A 25,869-nucleotide genomic window follows, 5' to 3' on the forward strand; every position below is an offset into this window, starting at 1 on the left:
TCCTTAAAGGAGTTTCCCGATTCAGTAATTTGCTATAAGAAATAAAAATGTTATTCCAGATGTCAGCCTGGCACTCCTTATCACGTTTTATTGTTTCATTTATAGCATTGTCTGACATGTAGTATTGAATGAAGAGAGTGGTATTTGCACTCCTAGATACTCCTATTTCATACAGTAACCAAATGTTTGCGTGCAATAAAGGGTATCGCTCTCTGGTCCACGAGCGTGAAAATCAAATGAAATAAAGCATCCCCCCTCCCCCCCCCCCCATCCAGGGAGGCGTCCCCTTAATGCACAACTTGTGTAGTCCAAATGAATGGAGTTGTCACTTCAATAGATTCAAACGAAAATCAGTTTTAGTGTTGTCATAAGTAAGGATTTATTTCATCATCCTTATAAATTCTTTTTGTATACAAGTGCCTTAGTAATTCAGTTCCATACAGAAAAACATATAATCCATCTATTCTGGAATCCCAGTGAATCAAACTGAATGCATTTCGGGTTGGTTTAGCCCTTCATGAGGGGAACTGTTCAATTTCTGTGAAAACGAAGCACAAAAGGAAGCTGGGTTACCAACCATAGCAATAATAACAACATTTGATAGTTCAGGAATGTTAGATGAGCAACTGTGGCTACCAAACGTGCATGCTGTTACGAAACGTGATCGTGTAATTGCCACTAAGGCGCTGTGGTTTTCAAACACGTGACTTGTAGTATTATTCTTGGCTTTGTTTTCATTAATGTACGCTCTGGGGTAAAATATTTGCTATGCCGCTTAACGGATTTCATTTTTTGCACTTTAACAAGTGCAACTTCATCTGTAAATGCTATTTAGAAGCTATTTTAGTACTTGTAAGTACAGTCCGTAAATACTATAATCTTTTTCATTGTGTTTTTTTTGTAGGATGAGTTTTGTTCTTGGGTAACTTAGTTGCCACAAAACCACTAACATCACCAATAATTTTATGGATTAGCATTCCAATGTAAAATGTGTCCCTTCCTATGGAAAGGTCTGTATGAGAGCTGTTTAATCTCGAGACTGTAATTGGTTCTAAAGAATGTGCAGTTGAATGAGCTTTCTCATCACTAAATTATAGTTCAATAATAATTTTGCCTTCTTTGACCACGAGTGAGTATGAGTGGCCACAAATGAGTATGACTGAACAAGTTTAAAACTATTCTGCTTCTTAGTTGGGTGATAACCCACTACCACTATGAAGGACCTTGTGTGGGAATCCTAGATTTTTAAAGGCAGGTGTTGAAAAGAGTCCTGGGATAAAACACTGCAACTGTTAGTTGAGATATTTAAATGCTAGAGCTAATCCCATGCCATTGTTACATCATCTATCAGCTTTGTTGAGGAAATAGCCCTTGGGTATATCTGGTACTAAGGGCAGGCCTAGTATGTTGTCTAGCCAGTTCTTAGTAATAGTGAAGACTCAAAAAGCAAGCCGTGTACATAGGAGCAGCAAAACGAGCATGCAGTAACACATCTAAGAATTTTTTATTACGATTTCTGGATCATCTTGTGAAGTAGACCTTAAGATGTTTCCATCCGTAATCAAAGACTTTACTTCATGAATACTTACACGATGGACACAAAAGTTCAGATTTAACCAGAAAGAACAGGTCGCTTCATTTAAGTAGACCTGAAATACTGTATTGTTTCACCCGACTCATAAAAACTAGCAGCATGACCGAAACATTTTGAGTGATTTCTTTTTGACCTGTTTCTCTTTGATAAACTTGGGTATATTCAATTGACCCATTTTTTTTTTAATCAACACACACACAAATATATATGTGTGTATGTGTGTGTGTATGTGTGTGTGTATATATATATATATATATATATATATATATATATATATATATATATATATATATATATATTTCTCTCTCACCACAAATATAAATTTATACTTACAAAATTCGCGAGGTGTTTGTTTATTTGCTCCTACCTGATGTTTATTTTAGTCTGATATTTTTTGCTGTGATTTTTACCTTGAAGAGTCATACCTGCGCATTTGTTGTCCAGAGAACCAAAATGTCTTTAGCCTCATTACACATTGTCACTTTTTCCCTTCAATGGTAGTTTCAATTTTGAAGTAAATTTTAGGAGAAATTGCGCCTTTTTTAAATTTTATTTTAAAACTAGGCCTTTTATTTGAAAGATATCTCATATCACGATGAATTTTGACAAGAGGAAGACCAGTTGGGGTTTGGGCTTAACCCCTTCCATGCTCATGACGAGCTCAGCTCGTCATGAGGTAGCCTGGAGCTGTGCTCATGACGAGCTGAGCTCGTCATGACACCAGCAAAATGGCAATTCCCAGCACAGGAGGGGAATTGCCTTAGCAGCCATAGTGTTAAGCGATTCCATCCATACTGAAAGCCCGCACACTATAACATTTCTTATTTCTGGTGTTTTTAATCCAATTTCATTTTGATGTACAATACATCAACTTCTGATTTACAGGATCACAATGACCCCATTTTCCAAAGTAATCCTTGGAATGCAGACACTGTTTAAAAGCTCCAACCTAGGATATAAAGTTGGCATCAAAGGGTGTTTTGCTCTTAGCTCTATAAACATGGAAACATTTACTGACGTTTGTGTACCTCTTTATTACTGAACAAATCCCACCTTCATTGCTTTGATATAGTTCTCGTAAAAACTCATGTTTTAAAGAAATACTTTCAAGTGTGGAAAGCACTTATAAAGTCTGTCTTTGAGGGAGATTGGGCATACCATGCTGTAATATTCTGCAAATAGTTTCTATAAAGTGGTGTTTCATGATCAAACTACTGCCTGTTTGAGGGATTAAGATTTACAAGAATTGTACCTCTAAACAACATACCTCTGAGGTAGCACTCCGTCAATGAAGGAATATGGCAGCTAGGTGCTCATGGGGGAACAGTAGCTCATGGCTCCCAACAGTGGAGCGAGGGAAGCTTTGAGAATGTGAGGAGTGAGCCTGGATTTGTGTTTGTTGCTGATAGTCAAGAGGGCCAGACAAGGAGGAGGTGCCCTCTCTGTAATGGGCCCTGTATTGTGGAACAATCTTCCATTCTCCCTTAGACAGTGCACCAATCGCCTTACGTTTAGGAAAAGTCTAAAAACAGTGTTTCAACATTAGTGCTTCTGTCTTTTGCTTAACATTTTTTTTACAGCTGTCTGGCGTGAAGATACTCCTTCGGGTGTGATTCCAGCGCGTTCTAAACCTACAAATAAATAAATAAATAAGAGCTGCACCGTCAGGCTGCCACAGGAGCAAGCAGACGCAATACGCCTTTAGCTTTGCTGGAGCAGTTGGCTTCAGTTGCAGACTGAGGCAGTGTTCCACTATGACTGTAAACTGCAAGAACAGATATGTAGTTGCAGAAAACCTAGACCTGTCGGGGAATACCGAAGGGAAATGAGCTGTTGGCAGAGCAGACTAAAGCATTAGCGGCCCTAATATGCCCAGGCCCGTCCAGCAACAAGATTCCACAAATCAGCCTGGTCTCTCTCATATATGCCTCCAGCCTGCTCAGTGAGTAATTGGATTATGCACCCTCACAGTGAAGAGTGGCATATAAGCAGGTAGGCATAACCAGTCAGAGTGACTGGCAAGTGAGAAAAACGCACAAGATGGTAGAGATTAACTGCACGGTCTGTTAAGGAGCCCATGTGAAAGATAGGCCAGATTAGAGACCCGAAGGATAAAATATTCAAAGAAATAGCCATAAGAAGAAGCAAGTTCAGCATTGAAAAAATTAGCGACTTTTGCAATATCTTGGAAGGCTTCTCTTGGAGTAAGAAGTTCTTTTTAAGCAAGCTATTGATAAGTTTTATATGTTAACCACCCAAAAAACGCCCCTGCCAGATAAGATGTACATAAACTGAACCCCTCAAAAAGCAGACGCCAGTGCTGGGAGGTACAATCGAAAATTATACTAGAAAAAGTTTTCTGACCGGGATGCCGATAAACAATTAGACCCATAAGGTGGGTAGTTTTACAGGAACCAATGTGACTAAGCTGTCACATTGTATTGATAAGCGAGTGATGTCGAGTTCTTGGCTATGCCCACTTTTTTAGGATCAAGCCAAAAGACTAAAATATCTTGATTTTGTACAGCTGGGCAGAGGTCACATATGGGATTTGTACTGAGAACTACCATATCAAATACAGGAAGATTCTTATGACTGGATCCTAGATTGCATTGCATGTTGAGAGCATCACTGATGACTCTTGCATTACGGCGTCATTCACATAGATGGATATATGTTTAATAACTACTTATACCCTCGAAAGAAGAAACAGTTGAAAAATAAAGTTGATGTTCTGGGTTACTTATTAAGCCGGGGTTAATTGCATGTAAGATCCCATTTGGTGTGAGAAAGGCAGGGAATGGATGACTGGCATGTTGATCTAATGCCGCTATCGGAAGGAGATATGTCATTAATGACATTTGAATACTGAGAATTGCTCTTTTCTTTCAGTAGATTGCCTATGATTCATATTCTCAATTCATTGTCAAGCTCAGATGAGGAATCATTTCTGTTCCATCATGTCAAGGTGTATAGATATTTTGTATTTAGACCGTTCATCTTTTTGGGTGAGGGTGATGTCAGACTATTGTTGCAGTATACAGCTTATCGGCTTACGATATCTTTGAAAGCAATGATGGGTCAGTTGGGTCCCCTCTTGCCCTTTGGGAATTGTTTACGGTGACCAATAGGGGTCTTGTATGTCTGTGGGAGGGATTTAATACATTGTTAGAAATAATTTTGTAGGTGTTAGAGGACCCACCTTAAGTGTGAGCCCTGAGAAAGAACTGATTGAAGTGCAGGAAAAGTATTGTTGTAGGCTGGGCAAAGTGGATGTTTGATTATCTGCAAAGTCTGTATGGGGGTGGTTTGGACAGAACCCTTGCATGTTTTCTAACTCTAGATCGTGGTAACTCCGTGTTTATAACAGTCAATATTGGATAAGAGCATGGTCATTGTACTTTTAAGGTGCCCAATACACACAGATGGGTTGTCTCCTGAAAGAGGAAGAGGTCTGCACCCTCTCTGATGAGGTGTATGAAGTGCTAGAACAATGCATGAAGAAAGCGGACATTAAATGGTTGATTCAAACTGTACGAAGTGGAAACATTCCATAGTTGTTTGGAATATGGTGAAATTCTATAACTTTTATGGCAATACTTTGCTACAAGTATCCGTTAAATCCTGGATCTGTATTAAAATTCGTATGATGCACACACAAAGAGAATGTTCTTACTTTCAAAAAAGAACTCTGAATGCTCTGTCTCATTAGGGCTGTCATCAGTACATAGGGGCCGATTATGATGGCGGACGGACCTGAGTCCGTCCGCCACCATAGAGTAGTAGGGAACCTCCGCATGGCCTGCGGAGTTCCCTCCTGTGCAATTAGGATGTGACCGCCACCCTGGCGGTCACATCCTCTATTTTTACCATTGCGGCGGGTGCGGCTTCAAGCTGCATCCGCCGCAATGGTAAAAATGCATACTTTGCATTTGTATGCAGAAAGCGGCAGGCACTGTGCGGTGCCTGCCGATTTTTGCATACAAATGCAGGGGGTACCATAGGTACCCCCCACCCCCCTTCACCCAGGGGGCCCGCAACGGGCCCCCGCAGTGAAGTTACACATGCTTTTCCACGGCGGAAAACCCGCTGCGGAAAACCCGCCGCGGAAAAGCCTTTTTAACAGCCCATCCTAATATGGCTGACTGTGTCTGAGAGACACCGTCACCATATTAGAGCTTTTCCGCCGCGGTTGTAAGCCAACCGCGGCGGAAAAGCTGCGGACGGAAACCAGGAACCACCAGCCATCCTAATGTGGCGGTGGGTCTTTGGTGGGTCCGCAGCGGTTTTGCCCGCATCCTCCGGGCCGACGGTGGCTTCCGCCGGCCCGGAGGATGCGGAAAAACCGCAATCGTAATAGGCCCCTTAATGTGTACCTCCAATTAGTAGTAGTTGTTGTTAAGCTGGGCCAAAAAATAAACCGCCTCATACGCAAAAACTAGACCCGATTAGTACCACCCAGAAAAACTGGAGTGCATCTTGCTGAGATTTTCACTAGAATAAGTGATGGAGGAGATTCATTTGTGTCATGAGTTTAGATGCTTATTTTCATGTAGTTGGAAATGTGAATGATACCAGTCTACATATGCGCCTGAGGAATAGGTAGTACTGACCGGGCCACACAATTCTGTGGCTCAAACTTCAATATGTAAGTTCCCCCTGAGAACATGCAAGTGGAAGTGCCTGCTGCAATCTCGAGCATATCTGTAATCTAGTTTGACAAATCTCCAGTTGACCCAACCATTCTGTTGACTCTGGCATGTTGAATCTGCGGTATAATGATCCTTATCTGCGGCATCATAATCCTTTCCAGGAATTTGCAGTCAGCTAATAAGAAAGCCAGAGCAGTAGATGGCCAAGTAACTTGGTTTCTGTGATGTCTGCAATCGATAAATAGATGCACATTTTAGCTAATCAGGAACTTTTCCATACAAGAGGGTTATTCACCATGTCAAGCATGCATACATGAGATCACAAGATAAGTTTGAGTCCCTATTGAACTCTGAGCCGTCCGTAAACTAGACATGACTTTCTGGTAAGTCAAAGCAAGCGATTACAAGCTGTTGGTCAAAATATAGCCAGTTCCTGAAAAGGAGATAGTTCTGGCACCACTATTCTAAGAAAATCAGCTACGCTTTTTTCATCTGGAGTTTTTGTGTTAAACTCTAGTGTAAAAGAAATGGAGAAATCATCACTCAATGACTATGATGCAATAATAATTTGACTTGCATCTGAAGGTAGTGCAAGCTGTTCAATTTCAAAGGTCTACTATTTTTGATGGTTTGGCAATTCTCGCTCAACAAAACCAGGGTTTGTTTCCAGTTACCAATGAAACTGTTGGGTAAGTCATACAAGGATGGTCAACATGAGTACGTTTGGTTATATTGACAAATGTGTTTGTTGAAAGAAGCACAAGATAGCAGTTTAGTTGTATTAGACCAGGAAGGCGAGTATAACATTTTAGATTGTATAGAAATATACAAAGGTTTTTGGGATATTCCTTAGCAAGTAATGTGTGGGAAGTGGAAGGAGGGATCAATCTAATGTAGTTTAGAATAGCAACAATTGTAGGGATAATATGACCAAACCACAACAGACCGCGCATTCCTTCTTGACCACACTGCGGGTGTTGGGAAGTGAAAGCTGAAATACTACAGTAAGCGATATAACAGTGAACAAACTTGGGATTTGAATGTAGGATACCAACTTGCAAAGAGTAAGTGGAACAGGGATGGTTTTAATTTTAAAGAGGTAGCACTTAATGCTCAATTTAAATGATTTCAATATATATTTTTGTAGAGAGTGTATGTGTACACCTGAACACCGCGTAAGACAGAGAAATGAGACAGAAGTGTCTTTGATTTCCTTTTAAGAACTATCATCTCTTCCGTATGGTGGTGTGTTGCTCAGTTCTGCAACAAACGTAATTACCAATTTCATAAGAAGATGAGTTTTCAAGTTCCAAATATAGTTTGATAGCACCAAGAGGGGTGGGTGGGAATTTAAATGGTCATTACTACAATCCTCCAAATCGTCAACTGCTATGAAGCTACAAGTAGTATGGCCCGATATGTAGCAGAATGCAACCTCTATTACACCGGTGCCCGTCTTACTGAGAGATGGTTCCTTGTGTAGAACGCTGTCTGGTGAAAGGACAACTGTATGTCATCCACAGTGTGTGGTATGTTTTATCACGTCTGGTCTAGGTGGGTTGTACCTCCTCTCAAGAAAAATAAATACTCAGTCCTTGCTAATGTGAATAGCGGGACACTGGCTTGGAGGCCAGGAAACACAAAGATGTTGCTGTAGGGGCCCATACTAGTGATCACACCAGCCCTCAATGGTGTTGACACCTACTCCACAGTGTATAGGGACACCTTTACAATCCGCCTTATTGAGTTTCTTTGTTTTAATTTATAAGACGTGTACGATTTAAATTGTGTGTTAGTGGGATAAAAACAAGTTTCCACCAGTTCCTCAATCAAACCGTTAAAAGAAGGAGGAAACATTATCCATCTAGTCCTGTTTTCCGACTTGTGTAGAAATGTTGTTGTGCATTCAGTATCCGGCGCATTCTACAAGAATCACTACCAGTCTAAGCACAGCATTTTGTCTTCTAGTTAAACCCTACTTGGTAAACAAGTTAGCAGTTACACGAGGGATGTGGGATTCAGTGGTGTAAAACTGAAAAAGGAATGTCTCTGAAGGAGACTTGTAGCTTGCGTCATGGACTATGGCAGTTCTTGAGAGCTCATTGGTACCTAAGTATGAAGGTTTACTGAACATCATACCTCACAACCTCTTTACGGAAAAAGCATGCCTCACAACCTCCTTTTGGTTGCGTTTCGCAATAACTGATGTAGGTTGTGAATTCAGCAGAGCCCAATGTCCAAAAATATGGCTCGAAATTGTAATATATCCCCCATCATTTTAAGATCATCCCAAATGCAGATAATAGCGGAGTCAGTGCCTCTACTTGGGTGGGAGTTCTTTTGGTGGTCAGAGAGGAGATTGATCTTTTCTATTAAGTTAGACTTGTGAGAAGGCAGACCTTTTAATTTGTTTTCCTGGGAAAAGATTTAAGCTGGTTATAGGTCTGATGGGGCTTGAATTGTCCTTCTAATCTTAACCAGGTCTTTGAATTTGGTTTCTGACACCTCTTGAAAGGAAACTTTCGTTTTTAATTTTTTGGACAAAGGTCGCCATAGCAGTGAGGTAGTCCTCCATGTTTCTTGTCAACATAACCATTAATAATGTGTAAAACAAAAAAAAAGTTTGTCCTGCAAATGTCGGAAAGCAATCTGTTCAACTCTGGCGTTGCTGTTTGATGCCTTGAATTTAATCTTCCGTGTTATGCTTAGCCTCTTCTGATCTGTGGTGTTCTTTGGTAGCCCTTCTCACATTTTTCAGTTTTTATGTCAAGTCAAGTCAAGTCATGAAATTTATATAGCGCACTACATACCCAGAGGGTTTCAAGGCGCTTAGGAAGGGGAGGAGGATTATTTGTCAAATATCCACGTTTTAAGCTGCTTTCTGAACGCTAGGTGATTCTGGGTGAGGCGAAGGTAAGCGGGGAGTGAGTTCCATGTTTTGGCAGCCAGGTATGAGAAGGATCTGCCTCCCATGGTGGTCTTGTTGATGCGAGGTACAGTGGCGAAGGCTTGGCTGGAAGAGCGAAGTTGGCGGGAGGGGGTGTAGAAGGACAGTCGAGAGTTGAGGCAATCTGGTCCGATGTCGTAGAGTGATTTGCGTGCGTGGGTGAGCAGTCGGAAAGTAATCCTCTTATTGACGGGTAGCCAGTGGAGGTCTTTAAGGTGACCAGAGATGTGTTCGTTGCGTGGGATGTCTAATATGAGCCTGGCTGAGGCGTTTTGGATTCGTTGTAGTTTCTTCTGGAGTTTAGCGGTGGTACCTGCGTAGAGGGTGTTTCCGTAGTCCAGTCGGCTCGTGACTAGAGCGTGGGTGACTGTTTTCCTTGTTTCGGTGGGGATCCAGCGAAATGTTTTTCTGAGCATGCGAAGAATGTTAAAGCAGGAAGAGGATACGGCGCTGACTTGTCTGTTCATTGAGAGTGAAGAATCCAGGATGACGCCAAGGTTCCGTGCGTGGTCTGTCGGGATGGGTGCATTTCCGAGGGCTTCCGGCCACCAGGAGTCGTCCCATACAGAGGGGGAATTACCTAAGATGAGGACTTCTGTTTTGTCTGAGTTCAGTTTCAGACGGCTTTGTTTCATCCAATCGGCGACTTCTTTCATTCCTTCGTGTAGGTTAGTTTTGGCGGTGCTGGGGTCCTTGGTGAGAGATAGGATCAGTTGAGTGTCATCCGCGTAAGAGATGATGTTGAGGTTGTGTTGGCGGGCGATGGCCGCGAGGGGGCTCATGTATACGTTGAAGAGGGTGGGACTGAGTGAGGATCCTTGTGGTACGCCGCAGATGATTTCATAGGCCTCGGACTTGAATGGTGGGAGGCGGACTCTCTGGGTTCTTCCGGTGAGGAACGAGGTGATCCATTCCAGTGCCTTTCCTTGGATTCCGATGTTTCTGAGGCGTTGTAAAAGGGTGCTGTGGCAGACTGTGTCGAAGGCTGCAGAGAGGTCGAGGAGGATGAGGGCGACTGTGTCTCCATTGTCCAGTAGAGTTCGAATGTCGTCTGTTGCTGCGATGAGGGCGGTCTCAGTGCTGTGTTTGGCTCGGAATCCAGATTGTGAGGGGTCGAGTGATTTGTTGGCTTCGAGGAAGGCGGCGAGCTGGTTGTTGACAGCTTTCTCGATGACTTTGGCCGGGAATGGAAGAAGCGAGATGGGGCGGTAGTTTTTGAGTTCGGTGGGGTCTGCTGTTGGTTTTTTCAGAAGGGCGGTGAGTTCAGCGTGTTTCCAGTCTTCTGGGAAGGTAGCGGAGATGAAGGAGCAGTTGATGACGTCTCGGAGGTGCGGGGCTATGACGGAGTCTGCTTTGTTGAAGATGTGGTGAGGGCATGGGTCTGTGGGGGATCCAGAGTGGATGGAATTCATCAGGCGGATGGTGTCCTCAGTGGAGATTGGGTTCCAGGCGTTAAGGGTGTTAACGGGGGGAAGATGGTCAGCTGATGGTAAGGTGGGTTGGCTTCCGGGTTGGATGTCAAAGCTGTTGTGGATGTCAGCAATCTTGTTGTGGAAAAAAGAGGCTAGGGAATCGCAGAGGGTTTGAGAGGGGGTGATGTCGTTGGAGTTGGCCGAGGGGTTGGAAAATTCCTTGACGATGTTGAAAAGTTCCTTGCTGTTGTGGGCGTTGTTGTCAAGTCGATCCTTGAATGCTGTTTTCTTGGCTTTTCGGATCAGTTGGTGGTGGGTGCGGGTGGCGCTTTTGAAGGCGTCCTTGGTGCTGGTGGTTGGGTCTTTTTTCCAGGCCTTTTCAAGGGAGCGGCACAGTTTCTTGGACTTCTTGAGGTCATCGTTGAACCATGAGGCCTTCTTGATGCCAAGTTTGTGTTGACGTCTTTTAAGTGGTGCTAAGGTGTCGGCGGTGTTGGATAGCCAAAGGGTGAGGTTGGAGGCGGCTTCGTTGGCGTTAGAAGAGAGGGGTGGGGAGGTTTGAAGGAGCGATGTGGAGATCTGCTCCGTGGTGATTTTGTTCCAGTTTCTTTGTAGAGTTGGTTGGAGGTGGATGATGGGTTTCGGCTTGTTGTAGGTGAAGTGAACGCAGCTGTGGTCAGTCCAGAGGAGATCTGTAGTGTGGCTGAAGGAGACATGGTTGCTGGAGGTGAAGATGGGGTCGAGTGTGTGACCTGCGATGTGGGTGGGGGAAGTGACCAGTTGTTTAAGTCCGAGGTTGGCTAGGTTGTCCAAGAGGGTGGCGGTGTTGCGGTCGTTGATTTTTTCAAGGTGGAAGTTGAGGTCTCCCAGAAGGATGTAGTCTTTGGAGGGGAGCGCGTGTGGGGTGATGAAGTCTGTGATGTCTTCACTGAATTTTGCGCGGGGTCCTGGTGGTCTGTAGAGAAGGGTGCCTCTGAGAGTGGTCTTGGGGTCGATGTGGATCTGGAAGTGAAGGTGTTCGGAGTTAGCGAGGTTGGCGTCAGAGCTGGTTGAGATGTGGATTGATTTCTTATGGACGATAGCGATCCCACCTCCTGTATGGTCGGTGCGGTCCTTGCGTGTGATCTTATAGTCATCAGGGATAGCGATGGCGATGTCAGGGGCGGAGGAAGCGTTCATCCATGTTTCCGTTAGGAAGGCGACGTCAGGAGAGATGGTGTCTAGTAGGTTCCAAAGGTCAATGGCGTGCCTGTGGACCGAGCGGGTGTTGAGAAGGATGCATTCTAGGTGGTTGGGGTCGGGAGTCTGTGGAGTGGTCGTAGCGGAGATGTTGTCGGTGCCGCTGAATTTGCAGGAGTAGCAAGAGAAGGGTCCATGTGTCCGTCCAGGAGCGGCTTGGACGCAGTTGGGGGCGCGACCGGGGTTAAGGGCTAGGAGGGTGGCAGCATCGTAGGTAACGCGGGGGGGCTGGGCAGCGCGAGGGGCAGGGGGACTGGCGCTGGGCGCGGTCCAGGCGCGGACGGGCGTAGACGGGCTTACCTTTGGCGCACCTTCGGCGCGGGTTGGGCGCGGTCGCTGCGCGTAAACGCTGCGCGCGGGAACTCCTGTCATATATGGATAGCGGAGGGGGAGGGGCGAGGGCGTCTCAGCTGGGAGGCGGGGCGGGCTAGGTAACAGGACAACAACAACAAAATGGAGGGCGCTTGGGGGAAAAGTCGAAAATAGCAGCAAAGTCGCGCTGGCAATGCGGAATGACACAATAATTAAATAATATGCAAAGCGGCATGCACAGCAGGCAATTCAATGAGGGCGCTTGGGGGAAAAGTCGAAGAGCAGCAAAGTCGCGCTGGCAAAGTGAAATGACACGATAATTAAACAATGCGCAAAGCGGCATATACAGCGCACAGCAGGCAGTTCAATGAGCACAGATATCAGCACAAAGCGTTATGAAAACGATACCGGGCCAAAGGGAGCGACCACTCGGCTGGGAAGCGTAGAGTGAGTCACGGTGCTTCTAGGTAACGGAGCGCTCTTTAACTTTGTGGGAGGGCGTCTCAGCTGGGAGGCGGGGCGGGCTAGGTAACAGGACAACAACAACAAAATGGAGGGCGCTTGGGGGAAAAGTCGAAAATAGCAGCAAAGTCGCGCTGGCAATGCGGAATGACACAATAATTAAATAATATGCAAAGCGGCATGCACAGCAGGCAATTCAATGAGGGCGCTTGGGGGAAAAGTCGAAGAGCAGCAAAGTCGCGCTGGCAAAGTGAAATGACACGATAATTAAACAATCCGCAAAGCGGCATATACAGCGCACAGCAGGCAGTTCAATGAGCACAGATATCAGCACAAAGCGTTATGAAAACGATACCGGGCCAAAGGGAGCGACCACTCGGCTGGGAAGCGTAGAGTTCTTGTTGAACCTCTTTGTTGAGTTTAATATTTGCTCATTCTTTTGTGCTAATGTATTTGTGTTGAACTCTGAAAGCTGATTTTATCTAGGCATAGTTTACTTCATTTTGGAGCGCCTACTGGGTTTTTTTTTCACTTGTGGATTGCATTCCTTCCGGCTCTCTTCAGTCTTGGCATTTGCCGGTCTGGTTATTTGCAGACCATCTGATCATGTGCTGAGACCCTGGAGGACATAAACTGCATCAAGTTTGGGTCAGTGAAGCAGCCGTGCAGATCCTGGGCAGTGGACAAGCCTGTCTGCGCATGGGCATGACTAGAGAGCAACCATGCAGCTGAAAATGACGTCATCTTGGTGCGCCATGACATTTGCCCCTATTTAATTCAATGGACAATAGACTGTTATATTTCAATATCTTCCTGCCTTGGCTCCTGGCAGAAAACTGGGTCATAATCTAAACCCTTCCTAAGTAAATGTTATTCTGATAAATGTGCACTTGCTGGCTAAACAATCTACCGAGCTCTGATCTTTTGATGTAGCTCAAGATGGATTTATTTATTACCCAAACCTGGTTAAACCCCTGGTGTAAGTCTGCGGTAACTGAAGCCCCCATTACAGATTATGCAGGTGTTACAGGAGATAGGCCGGGGGTCAAATGCTGCATTGGTATTTTGTCACCTTTGTTACTCGGGAATACAGTGATGGGGGGGAGAGGGGGATTACTTGAATTAATCGCAGCCACTGGTGTTCACTCTGGGTCAAATCAGAGTCAATTATTTGTTTGCCCCCGTGGCACCCGAGACAGGGACCTGTCACTTGCAAGTGACCCTTGGTCCAGCTGCACAGGAACAGCTCAGCACAGACTGGAAGGCCCCACTTGATCCAGAACACAAGTAACCCCATAGAGCTTTCAGTCTGTTATTGCCTCACCTGTAGAGGGCAGCTTGCTTCCAGCCGAGCAGTGAGATCGAGGCCACGTCAGGGCATACCTGTTGCACTGAGGAATACAAAAAACATGAAAGGTGGAGTGCTTGAATTAACCCCAGCCACCAGGAGTTACTCTTGCGTTTTACTCTCTCCTGTTTCGATTGATTTCAGAGGTGTAACAATTAATGTTTTTTTTTTTTAACAAATTACATTTTTGTAAATGGAGGTCACATATCGTGCACAGCTCTGTTACCCGGAGGCTAATGCCACCATCAATGTATCTGCAAAAAGTCATTGGGTACATTTAAAACATATGAAACAATTAAGTCCCTTCAGGAAAAATGTCGAACACAGAATATAGTCAATATGTAAACCTCCCTCCCTCCCCCCTCCCATGCCCTCCCTGCGTGCCTGCTCCCAACCTAACGCATAAGATAACAGTACAGTACTATGCCTTGTACAGATCGAACCAGCTGAAATCATCCATATAGCATGTCCTCATATCGTCGGGAGGGTATCCTCCTCTGGTGGCGGGTCTAGCTCCAGGCACCTGTAGTCCTCCCACCATTTCCAAATTTTGAATTGCTTCCGGGGACAGCCCCTTGCTAGAAACACAGGTTGTTCTATGCCCATACAAAAGTCCATGCCATTCTTTCACGCCGTGAGTGACGGGGCCTGGGGGGGCCTTCCATGCTTTCACTATATCTCGTTTCGCCAGGGTAAATCCTAACAGCATTAGGTGACGCTTATATCTGTTTCCTCCAACCCCAGCCATGACATGTAGCAACGCTAGTTTAGGGTCCCTCTGTACCTCCCAGGCCAGAACCTCGGCTAAGCAACGATGAATCCCATCCCAAAACCTTCGCAGTGATGCACAGCCCCAGACTGTGTGTATCAATGTGCCCACCTCCTGCACGCAACGGAGGAAGTCCGGGGACGCTACTAAACCTGCCCTCTATAACCGCTGTCTGGTGTAATAGGTGCGATGCAAGTAACGGAACTGAATTAGTCGCAGGCTCGTGGATATGGCCGCCCCCCTGGGACTCCCAAGGGCCTCGACCCAGTCCTCTTCGTCTAGCTCCCCAATGTCTCGCTCCCAGTGGGCTTTAAGGCCACTCAAGTCCGAGGAGCAATGTCGCACCAGCATCTGATAAATACGTGATAACTTCTTGTCTGGCAGTTCTCCCATGAAAACTTTCGCTTCAATGGGACTGAATTCGGGGATGTGTTCCAGACCGACTAGGAAGGGCGCCAGGGCATGACGAAGTTGGAGGTATCGATAGAATTGGGTGCGGGGAATCCCGAAGTCCTCCTGCAGGTCCGTGAAGGATTTAAGGGTATCTCCAGACAGAACGTCGCCCGGGGTCGAGATGCCTATGGTGTCCCAGCCCCTGAAGCCCGTCAGGGCGTCCAACTGCGGGAGCCTTCCATTGTGCCAGTGTGGGGTCTCCTGCGTAAGGACATTCCACCATCCAGTCCACCTTAGTGCCTGCCTCCACACCAGAAATACCACCTGTGCGGCCGATGGGAGGGACCTCCGAAGGGGGGCCGCGTACAACAATGTGTGCAAGGACGCCGAGCCCATCAAGTGTCTCTGGACGGCGTAAGCCGGATCCCCCCGATCGCCATACCACCAGTCATTTAGCACCAGGAGGTGCGCCGCCTGGTAGTATGACAGCACGTCCGATGTGGCGAGACCACCGGAATAGGTCGATAGGTAACATGTCCGTAGGGCCACCCGGGCCACTCCCCCCCCCCCCCCCCCTCCCATAGAAAGCCGCTCAGCGCCGAATTGAGCTACCGAAACCAGCAAGGGGAAATTACGAATGGATGATTCTGTAATTGATACACGAGGCGTGGGAGTGCCACCATTTTGAAAATGGCAGACCGGCCAAGAATAGATAGCGGCATCCGCGCCCACATCTTCATATCCTCGCGCACCCGGTCCCACACCGGAGCGATGTTGGGCTCCCGGGATACAGCGGCATCTTCAGATAAAGACTCCCAGGTATTTCACCCTGCCCGTCACTACCCGGAGGCCCGACGCCCAGTCTCACAATGTCCGCTGGTCTCCCAGCAGCCACAGCGTGTATTTGCCTGGGTTCATGTAGAGGCCCGAGGTCTCACCAAAGATTTGTAGAATGCGCAGCAATCGCGGTCTGGAACGGTCCAGGGCAGTGAGAAAGAACAGGACATCATCAGCGTACAACGCTATTCGGTCAGATAGGCCAGGCGCCCATCGAAAACCCCTGAGTTGAGCATCGATGCGTACCCATGCCGCGAGGGGCTCCATGGCGAGCGCAAATAAATACCGGGAGAGGGGACAGCCCTGCCGCATCCCTCTCTGGACCGGGAACGAGCAAGATATCGCGCCTCCGACACGCACCGATGCGGTGAGACCAGTGTATAACAATTGGACATACGCCAGGAAGCGAGGGCCGAAATTCAGTCGGCTCAGTAGGGCAAAGAGGTATGTCCAGCTGAGGGAATCAAAGGCCCTATCCATATCCGCCAGGAACAGTGCGGCTGGCTACCCCAACCCTCTCCAAGCAGACACTGCAACCTGAGCCCGTCTGATGTTATGGCGGGTGGCCCGTTGTGGCATAAACCCAGCCTGATCCGGGTGAATCAGAGCTGAGATATGTGGTTTGAGTCTAGTAGCCAGGGCCTTCGCTAAGATCTTGGCGTCGGTGTTAAGGAGCGATATCGGATGATAGGACGCGTGGCCCTCGGGGGGGCCGCCCGGGCTTCAGAAATACTACAACCTCTGCGTGACGCCAATCTGGCGGGAGCGACCCGCTCTCGCATGACTCTTCAATTACCGGCCGAAAGAGCGGGCCCAACTGGACCGAGAATCTCCGGAAAAATTCACTGGGAAACCAGTTAGGACCCGGTGCCTTGCCCGGGTTCAATTCTCCCAGCGCGGCGCTCAACTCATCATCTGTCAGGGGCCTGTCCAGCAGGTCCCTCACCTCATCCGAGACTTGCTTTGGCGGTAGGTCGTCGATAAAGCGCTGGACGGTACCAGCCTCTAAGCACTCCAGGGGGGAATATAGCGCCTCATAATACCCAGCAAAGCTCTCTATCTCCGCTGGATCCAACATAGGCTGCCCCTCCGGGGTCACGATCCGAGGCAGCGGCTGGCCATGCATAATACCCTGGCATAGACGATAGAACATTTTACATGACTTATCGTCCCACTGGTATACCCAGCTGCGAGTTGCCAACCAGGCCTGCCGTGCCTCGTCCATTAGGACCGACGCATATTGTTGTTGCGCTAGTACCAACTGACTCCTTGCTGACCCACCATCGACGTCCTGAGCCCTGCGCTCCAGCGTCTCTAGTTCTGCCTCCCGTCGCACTAGGTTGCCGCGTCTCTCTCTCTCCGGGCCGCCGCGCACCAGGATATATCCACACCATGTAGCGTGGGCTTCAGGGCCTCCCAGAGAACAGACTGGGAGTCCACCGACCCCACTTTCACAGACAGGTAGTGGTCCATTTCAACCGTCGGGTGCGCTTTATAGTTGTCCGAGGTTAAGTGCCAGGCCGACATCCGCCACCGGAATGGCTGCCTGGCTGGGCCTACGCGAAGCGAGACGAGCCGAGCACCGGAGAGTGGTCCGACAGGGCCCGCGGCAAAATCTCCGCCGAAACAATGCAAGAGGCACTCACCCTTGGGACAAAAATATAGTCTAGTCGAGAGAACGAGTCTCGCACCGCCGAGAAGTATGTAAAATCCCGTCGCGCGCCGTGTTTATATCGCCAAGTGTCCAGCCAATCAAGCCCCGTGACCAACGCTGAACAATTAATGTTTTTCACCTAATCAACAAACAGTTACTTTTATTTTATGGAACTTTATTTAATCTCCTGTTGTCTTTCCAGCCTTGCCGTGTGCCACGCATAAGGCGTTCGACTAACGCATTACAGTGCAATGGTTTGCATCACCGCACTGAAATGGAAAGTCACACATTATAGCGCCTCATCAGCTGTCAAAGTGGGAGCGCTGCTGTAATGCTGCATTTCTTACTGAATTTGCGCTGGAGTGAAAGCACGCAGTCACAGTGCGTGCTGCGGAGTGCTCCAGGCTTGGGGGCTGGCTCAGCTGCTTGCAGCTTTGGCTGGTGTAACACAATGTAACACATTCACGTGGCTCAGCGCACCGCTGCAGTTGAGTGACGTCTTTAAGAGCGCTGTGGGCCGTGCGCCGGCGGCAGTTCACGAGGAAGTTTTGGATGCTGGCAATGAATGAGTGCAGCTCGCACTGTTAAATCTAATAAGGAATCCCGCAACGGTTCCCCCAAGTAACCCCACACCAGCAGCTGAGAGAACCTGGCTGCAGAAGTGGTTCCTCCGCTGAGCTTCAGCCTACCCAGAGTACATCAGCAGCACTCAAAATCAATTGTGCCCAGGCCACGGTCCGGCCCTGCCGTGCAGAGTCCGAACTTGTGGGCAGAAGCTAGCTACCAGCAGGCGCATTTCCCATGGCTCGCGGCAAGAAGTAAGTGCTGGAGTGATGTTTGTACTGACACACTTATTTGCACGCTATCACGCTCATTCATGCTGCCACCACACCTCTGCATACAGTTTTCAGCACATTTGGCAGAGTCCAGAGTTGCATGGCACTAACTTGTTTTTGCGTAGGTGAGACGCCGCCCACTGCTGATCACCGAGCGTTACTACTTTCTTGTTTACAGTGCCGGCCCAAGCGTCTGCCGACACTTCAGCAGAGCCGGCTCTGGCTGAACTAGCTCTGACAGGCTTGAACCCTGCTCCGTCCGACTCTATTTTTTGTACCACCGCAGTGTAGATGTCTATTTTGGACAGGACATCCACACTGGACATATATCTCATGGTTGCGAGAATCGGATGGGCAGGAGGCTCGTTTCTGGTGTTTCCTGACACATGCTTATTGCAGCTGGCTCTGTTCGGTCACAACTTTACTCGGGACAACATTTATCTTACTGCTAAGAGAACTAATATGAATTGGCCTGTTGCCATCATGGAGATGCTTCCAAGTGGCTGTAATATGTAGTGTCATCATTACGCGTCACGTTTATTTCGTATCTCTGCTCTAGCAGTGCTTAGGGGGAGAAGGCTGAAGGAGAAACCAGCAGATGGCTGGCTTCTGTAAAAACTACGGAATCTTTCATTATGAAATTGATAACTTTCTTGATACTTCCCAGATGACCCTGGGATAACTGTGGGAACGGAGACCCAGAATGATTGAGGCAAGCAACATTAATAAATTATCTGCCTGCAATGTTTTCAAACGATGAATGTTGAGTGGAATGGGCCAGGTGATTTAGAGAGGCCAGAGTTACCCAGGACTTATCTGAGCCCAGATTTTCAGTTGCAAAATTAATCACATTGGAATTATATTTTCTAAGAAAAAAGTCTGCAAGTTTGCTTGTCGAAGATGGCTCTTCTCTATACTAAGCAGAGGCTTCTTCTTATGCCTTTGACGTTACCATGCTTCAAGTGGGAGTGCTAATATTGAAACTGATAGTTGATCCAGGTAGCTCTGCATTTGGGCTGAATTACTAGACATATATTCCTGGGGAGTAACAGGGTTCTTACTCGAGCCCTTGTGGTCTGAAACAGTATTGTTTTTATTGTTATTAATTGAGACATCAACAACGTTCTTGTCCCCTGTATCCTTGTTCATAGTCCCAAAGTTAGCTGGTATGATCACTGGTGCCACTGTGGCTGGGCAGGAAGAAGCCACTCTTATTGTCCCACTTGACCGACTATGACTGACCTGTGTCTCTCCTAGTTTTTGAAATGGCACTCATAATTACACTGAAATTATGAAAGTGTCACACATAGCAATCTGAAACCGTAGCAGCTATGCCTTTCGGTCGTGATGCAGAGGTCGAAATGATGGACAGAGCTACAGTTTGTTCTAAAAATAGAAAGACTATATACACCAGCACCATGCCTTTCACCAGAGCCATGGAGCTGCTGCATCACTTCCTTAGGTGCCATTTTTCTGCGTCTGGGCCACATCCCAGCAACATCCCGTTACTTTGTCTTTGATTAAAATGCACACAACGCAGTTAATGACCAAGAAGTGCTACTAGGCAGGTGCCGTTAATGTACGTGGTAAATTACAGTGCATTTGGAGACAGCAGCTATTTATCCCTTCATTTCGCCCCCTGCTTTTAGTTTTGCAGGGCTGTATTCTTTAATAATGGGTGACGTGGTTCCCCCCCGGCCGTGTCTCCTCGTGCCAGGCGAGTGTTGAGGAGTGTAAGACAGGTTTCCTCGCTGCTCTCCCCTGCTCTCGCTTCCCCCCTTCAATAGCCATTCCTGCAGGCTGCTTTCTGTGCCCAGATAAGTTTCCATATCACGTTCCCGTCGGATTCCTGGACTCTGAGATAAAGCACGTAATGCACGGGGAGATGAACGGGGTCAACGAGGTTTGCGTGTGTTTTTAGTTGACTATACACGAGTAAGTGAGCCTTCACCGGATTTAATGAAAATCTTAATTTTATCTGGACTTCGACTTCTATTTTTCAAATTATAAATACATATTTTACTTTGTTTTCATCTTCAAACAAAAATATCAATATGTATGCATTGAAGTTGCTCACTTTACAAACCTTGCATGCAAGGTTAGTCACAGTTTAATGTACAGGATGAGAGATGTAATTGTTTTGTTTTTAACTATACATCCCAAGAGTAACAATTTTGCCTACTTTTGCATTGATTAAAATTAAGTATGTAGCAGTAAACAGTGCTTTGGGGGCCCGTACTTGCTTGACAATCTGGACCTGTTTATGGCTTGTGAGGGCAATGCATTAAGGATGAGGGAGATTTTTTTATTTACGGCCATTTATTTTAGTGACACATTCTCAATACTGGTATGTGAGCTGGATTTGTGGCTGGGTGCCATCTTAATAATTGACGTAATCTGGAACAAGTTACTTTACTACTTTTGTTATGAGAGTGTGCCTCACTACTAAAGAAAATGCTCATTCAAGGCATGGACTAGCTTAGGCCAAATGGATCAGCACACACTTGAAGGAAAACTGCGCCAACAGGAAGACGTATAGACAAAAAGAAATGGATAAACTATATGTAGGACAAACGGGGCATATTGCCTCTATCCATGGCTCGTGCAATAAACTGTATCCAAGCCCACCACTTGAGCCCCCAGTGCATCTTTCCCTACTTAAGAGTGCACTCCTTTCCCCATTTTTGAGGTATACCGTTATAAAAAGCAAAGTGTTCCTTAGATGTGCATTAATTCCTAGATACTTTGCACTATTTGGCATCAGGCTCAGTGGCTCAGCTATGGAAGGCTGTGAGGGGAGCACCCTGGGTGAACCTCCAAGCCAGTGATGTTGCAGAGGGTATGCCAGGCAAGTCTCCCTGAATACATGTCCCTGGGTTCGTTGGCCCTCTGCAGCTGACCAGCCTGGTAAGCGTGAAAGTAGATGGAAGCAAGTGAGACTATTCCAGTCAAGACTGTATTGACATAACCAGTCAGTGCAGGAGATGCGGCCTGTCATGAATGGTTACAGGTGCTGCTGGGTCATAAGCGGAGGCTGAGTCCTATGGAAAGACCCTGGAAAGTTAGTTATATGGGAACTTAAACTAAGTGGGCAGTCAATACATGTGGGCTAAGATATGCAGTTGTAGGATTCCACCAGGGCTTCCCTGATTGCAAGTCAGAAAAGCATATAGGCCTTACTTAATCAGTACTGTGGGTCTGCAGGTACATAGACAAATGTCCCGCCCTGAGGGGTTCCTTGTCCCACAAGCACAACTTGGCTAACTAGGGCTGAAGCTGGAGAAGAGCTAGCCACTGGCATCAAGCCAGTCATCAATCCACAAGATTAATCATTTCATTTCATTTTCAATCTTTATTTCGACCATTTGGTCATAAAAGATACACATACATTAAAATCACATAAATTCTGTCACATTTGATAAAACGTCAGTGCATGATTTAAAGATCCACATCAAACATTATTAACAATGTTAAAAATAAAGCAATTCTACAGACTACCCAGCATTTTTTAAAAGACGATTACGCGTATACCACACATTTGTAAGAAATTTGGCAAGCGCAAAAACAATTGGTCCGGAAACATCGCATTTTAAAATCTTGTACATAGGTATATATTCCCTGCCACCCAAGTTCTTAATCAAAGGCAGCAGCCAGTACTTTCTGGCTGCCTTATATGCTGGGCAGAAAAAGATCACATGTAAGTCATTTTCCTCTTTGTCAACGCAAAGGGGGCAGTACTTGGTGGAAGGGACTTGCGACCAAGTGCTAGAAAAGGAGCGCAAAGGCAATGTACCGTATCTCCACTGGAGAAATAACTTTCTAGTGAGTACGGGATATATGGGATCAAAAGCCTTTTCAAGTGCGTAAAGATCCTTATTTTGCAGGAATTTGGAAGAAAGGGACCCCTCTGTCTGGGTAGCTAAAGCCCTTACCCTTTTGTGTTCATGATACAGATTCGCCAGAGATCTCTTAGAGATTCTAGGTGCTGTATCTGCTGGTTTAGTCCACAATTCGGGGAGCCCCAGGTCTGTGCAAGTTGACTGGATATTTTGGACCCAGGGGATACTGAGCGCCTTGGGGTGTTTTAATAGTTCGACCAGTTCCGCCCTATAGTCGGCGAGATCGTCGCTGCTCCAAAGCCTGCGCCAGAAGGCAATGGGTCTTAGACTTATCTCGTCGGCGAGGGGCCGTAGCCCTAGATCAAGCCTCAAAGGGAGAAGTGGGGTGCTAGAAGGAAGTGCGGTAATTTGTCTTATGAATCTGTTTTCCGTGGATGACAGATTCCGACATGGAGTATGGCCCCAGAGTTCAGCCCCATACAGGATCGCCCCCCTGGCCTGTGCCTTATATATCTGAATTAGGGCCCCCAATGGGCGATAGGTCGAGCCGGTCATCATCCGGGAGATACCCCCGGTGATTTGTACTAGTTTAAGGTTAGCCCTGGTTTGATGGGTCCCCCAGGTCATATTTTCGTTGAGTGTCACGCCGAGATATTCAAACGTGGCTACTCTTTCCAGCCGTGCTGCTCCCAGCAGGGGATTCGGGCGCTGTTTGGGGCTTGGATTCAATACCATATATTTGGTTTTTGTGGCATTGATTTCCAGTCCTCTGTCCTGGCAGAAGGCCACAAAGGCATCAAGGATCCTTTGGATGCCCATGGGAGTTTTAGATACCAACAGCGTGTCGTCCGCAAACATTATTGCGGGCACACTGTTGCCATTTAGTTTGGGGGCATCTGTGTAGTCGGTGGCGTTCAGATGAGCGATTACCCCGTTGACAAAGAGGCAAAACAGGGTCGGCGCCAGCACACAGCCCTGTCTTACCCCTCTGCCCACGGGGAATCTATCAGTCAGCTCCCCCGACCTCCCACACCTCACCTGGGCATAATTGTTATGGTGCAGCCTCTGCAAGGTCAATAAGATGTCTGGTGGTACGCCCATCCCTGCCAGAATGACCCAGAGTTTTCCCCTGGGCACGAGATCGAAGGCGGCTCGTAGGTCCACGAAAATCGTGTACAAACTGCCACCCTCGAACCTCACTGTCTTCCAGTAGACCAGATTCAATCTAAAGACCTGGTCCACAGTCGACACCCCTTTCCTAAAACCTGCCTGGTATGGACTGAGGGCGCCTGCCTCCTCAATCCATTCCTGAAGCCTGTTCAGGAGAACCCTGCCGAACAGCTTCTGCGCTACATCTATCAGGCTAATTGGTCTGTAGTTGGCTGGGAGGAGGGGGGATCCCTTTTTGTAAATCGGGACCACCTCAGCCCCCAGCCAAGTACTAGGGATTTCCATCCCACCGAGGATACCATTAAAAAGAGCAGCAAGGTAGGGCGCCCAGACGGTGGGCTCCTGCTTGTACAGGTCTCCTGGTAGCCCATCCAGCCCAGGGGCCTTCCTCGAAGCCAGGCCTGAAATGGCAGCAGTGACCTCGCTCAGTGTTATTTGATCCACCTGAGAGCCCTGCCTCTCTGGTTCAATTGACACAGGAAGTTCTCCGGACTCAGCGCTGTATAAGGACTGTAAGTGGGCCTGCCACACTCCAGGAGCTATGTTAGGCTCCACTGCCGAATGTAAACTCCCTGATCCCCCGTTCACCATTCTCCAGAAGAGGCGTTGATCTTGCACTGCTAGGGCCTTAGTGAGTTCTTCCCACTGGCTTTCCTCCCATTCTATTTTAGCCTGGGCGAGAAGTTTCTTGTAGGCTTGCCTACATTGCTTAAGGCGTTCCCCTCCTTTGCCCTCCTTTATTACTCCGAGGAGTTCTGTTTTGGCCCGTCTACAGGCCACATTGTACCATTGAGTTTTGCCTTGGCACCTCTCTTGGCTTCCGTACCTTACATGTGAAGTGGGGTGCCGCAACTTTTATAAGCTCCTTGTGGGCATCAGACAATTTGCTCCTTATATCTATTTTACTTGCCACTCTATCAAGGTCCCCAACAATTTCCAGGATAGGGGTAATCTCTGCATAGAGCAGTGGGAGTTTGTCCTTTTTTGTGACCAGATGCTCCCACCTAATTCTTCTCCTACTGTTATCTATGAGGAGCGTGGGATGGTTCCCTTCTACCTGGGTCACTAAGCCCTGAGGTGCTGGATGAACAAGGTCTAACTCAAGGGCATTGTGGTCACTATCCAGCCTGTCTATTACCCTGAAATCCTGTATAGTTGACCACCTCGCTAGTTGGACCAGAACATAGTCCAAGTGTGACTCTCTTCCCCGGCGGTTGTAGGTATTTTTACCTGGTGTGTCCGAGTTAACTCTCCCATTACACGCTCTAAGTCCATACCTTAAGGTAAGGGCAGTGATTTGCAGCGCCAATGGGGTCCAAGCCTTCGGAGATGGGACATCAACCCCTGGTACTGCCCACCTAGCTTCTTCATCTGATAAGAACCCTTCCTGGAGGCCGGGGAGTGGCTCAAAGTGAGAATTAAAATCCCCACCCACCACATAGTATGAATCAGTCGACAGTTCAGATAAAAAGTTCGAGAGTTCATTAAAAGTCGGTGATTCTTTTGCCTTTCCCATCGGCCTGGAATAGATGTTAACCAACAAGAGGTTTGCTTTGTTTGGCCATGTTAATGAGACCACCAGGATGTCATCAGAGTTGCATGGGAGCCGTGATGCCACACAGCCCAGGTGAGCAGCAACCCATGTCGCAAGGCCCCCTGAAGGGCGGCCTTTACCTTCCCACCTAGCTGGAATAAAGAATGATGTGTAGCCTTGGTGTCCGTAGTCCTCTCTAGCCCAGGTTTCCTGGAACATGCATATGTCGCCAGTTTCTATATAATTTTCCCAGGTCAGCTCTTCCAATTTGTTTGCTAGTCCCGCGATGTTCCAGGAGATTATCCTCAGATGTTCAGAAGTGGGAGATGTCAAAACGCAAGGGTTGGAAGAGGTAGGACCTGGCTCCTCTTGTGTAGCAAGGCCTGGAGCGAGGGCAAGATAGGTTACATGTGGCACCATAGATCCCCTCTCCCCCTCGCCCGCAGGGGGGGGAGCCAAAGTTATCCCCTCGGCAGCAACTACTCCCTCAGTGTCTAGGTGAGAGAATTCGATTCTGCCGTGATCTATGGCAGGTGGATCATTCAATGGGCCAGAACTTGGGCTGGAGGACAGTGAAATGCTCCAGCGACCCACGGGAACCCAAGACCCCTGGCGCTGTCTTACAGGCAGTAAGTCAGTCGACCCCATCCAAGCCGTCCAGGCAGTTAAAGCGATTGAAATCACAAAAAGGTGTATCCGGTGGTTGAAAATACGGGCGTTGTACAGAGCCTTTGTGATTGCGTCTATGTTCCACCCTTGTCCAGTCATCGTATATTGGGGCCTGGCGCTTAGGGATCGGGGGAAAGAAATAAGATACTGGGAGTGTCTGAATGGTGGAATCTAGGGATCGGTTCATTCCTCTGCAAATGTG

The 25,869-nt window shown here is 47.3% G+C and overlaps 1 protein-coding gene and 1 long non-coding RNA gene across 5 annotated transcripts in view; one reads left to right on the plus strand and one right to left on the minus strand.

Annotated features, from left to right (window-relative positions):
* The window catches only part of ADD3 (adducin 3), a 462,930-nt gene that overhangs the window by 114,704 nt on the left and 322,357 nt on the right, over positions 1–25,869 (plus strand). The gene's annotated exons all lie outside the window — the stretch shown is intronic.
* On the minus strand, positions 482–18,654 carry LOC147712048 (uncharacterized). Its single transcript, XR_015295734.1, has 3 exons — positions 18,567–18,654; positions 13,943–14,009; positions 482–538 (listed from the first exon to the last, which is right to left on the minus strand). It is a non-coding gene; the product is annotated as an uncharacterized LOC147712048 (long non-coding RNA).

The sequence above is a fragment of the Lissotriton vulgaris genome, chromosome 5 (assembly GCF_964263255.1).
Source record: "Lissotriton vulgaris chromosome 5, aLisVul1.2, whole genome shotgun sequence".
Lineage (NCBI taxonomy): Eukaryota > Metazoa > Chordata > Amphibia > Caudata > Salamandridae > Lissotriton > Lissotriton vulgaris.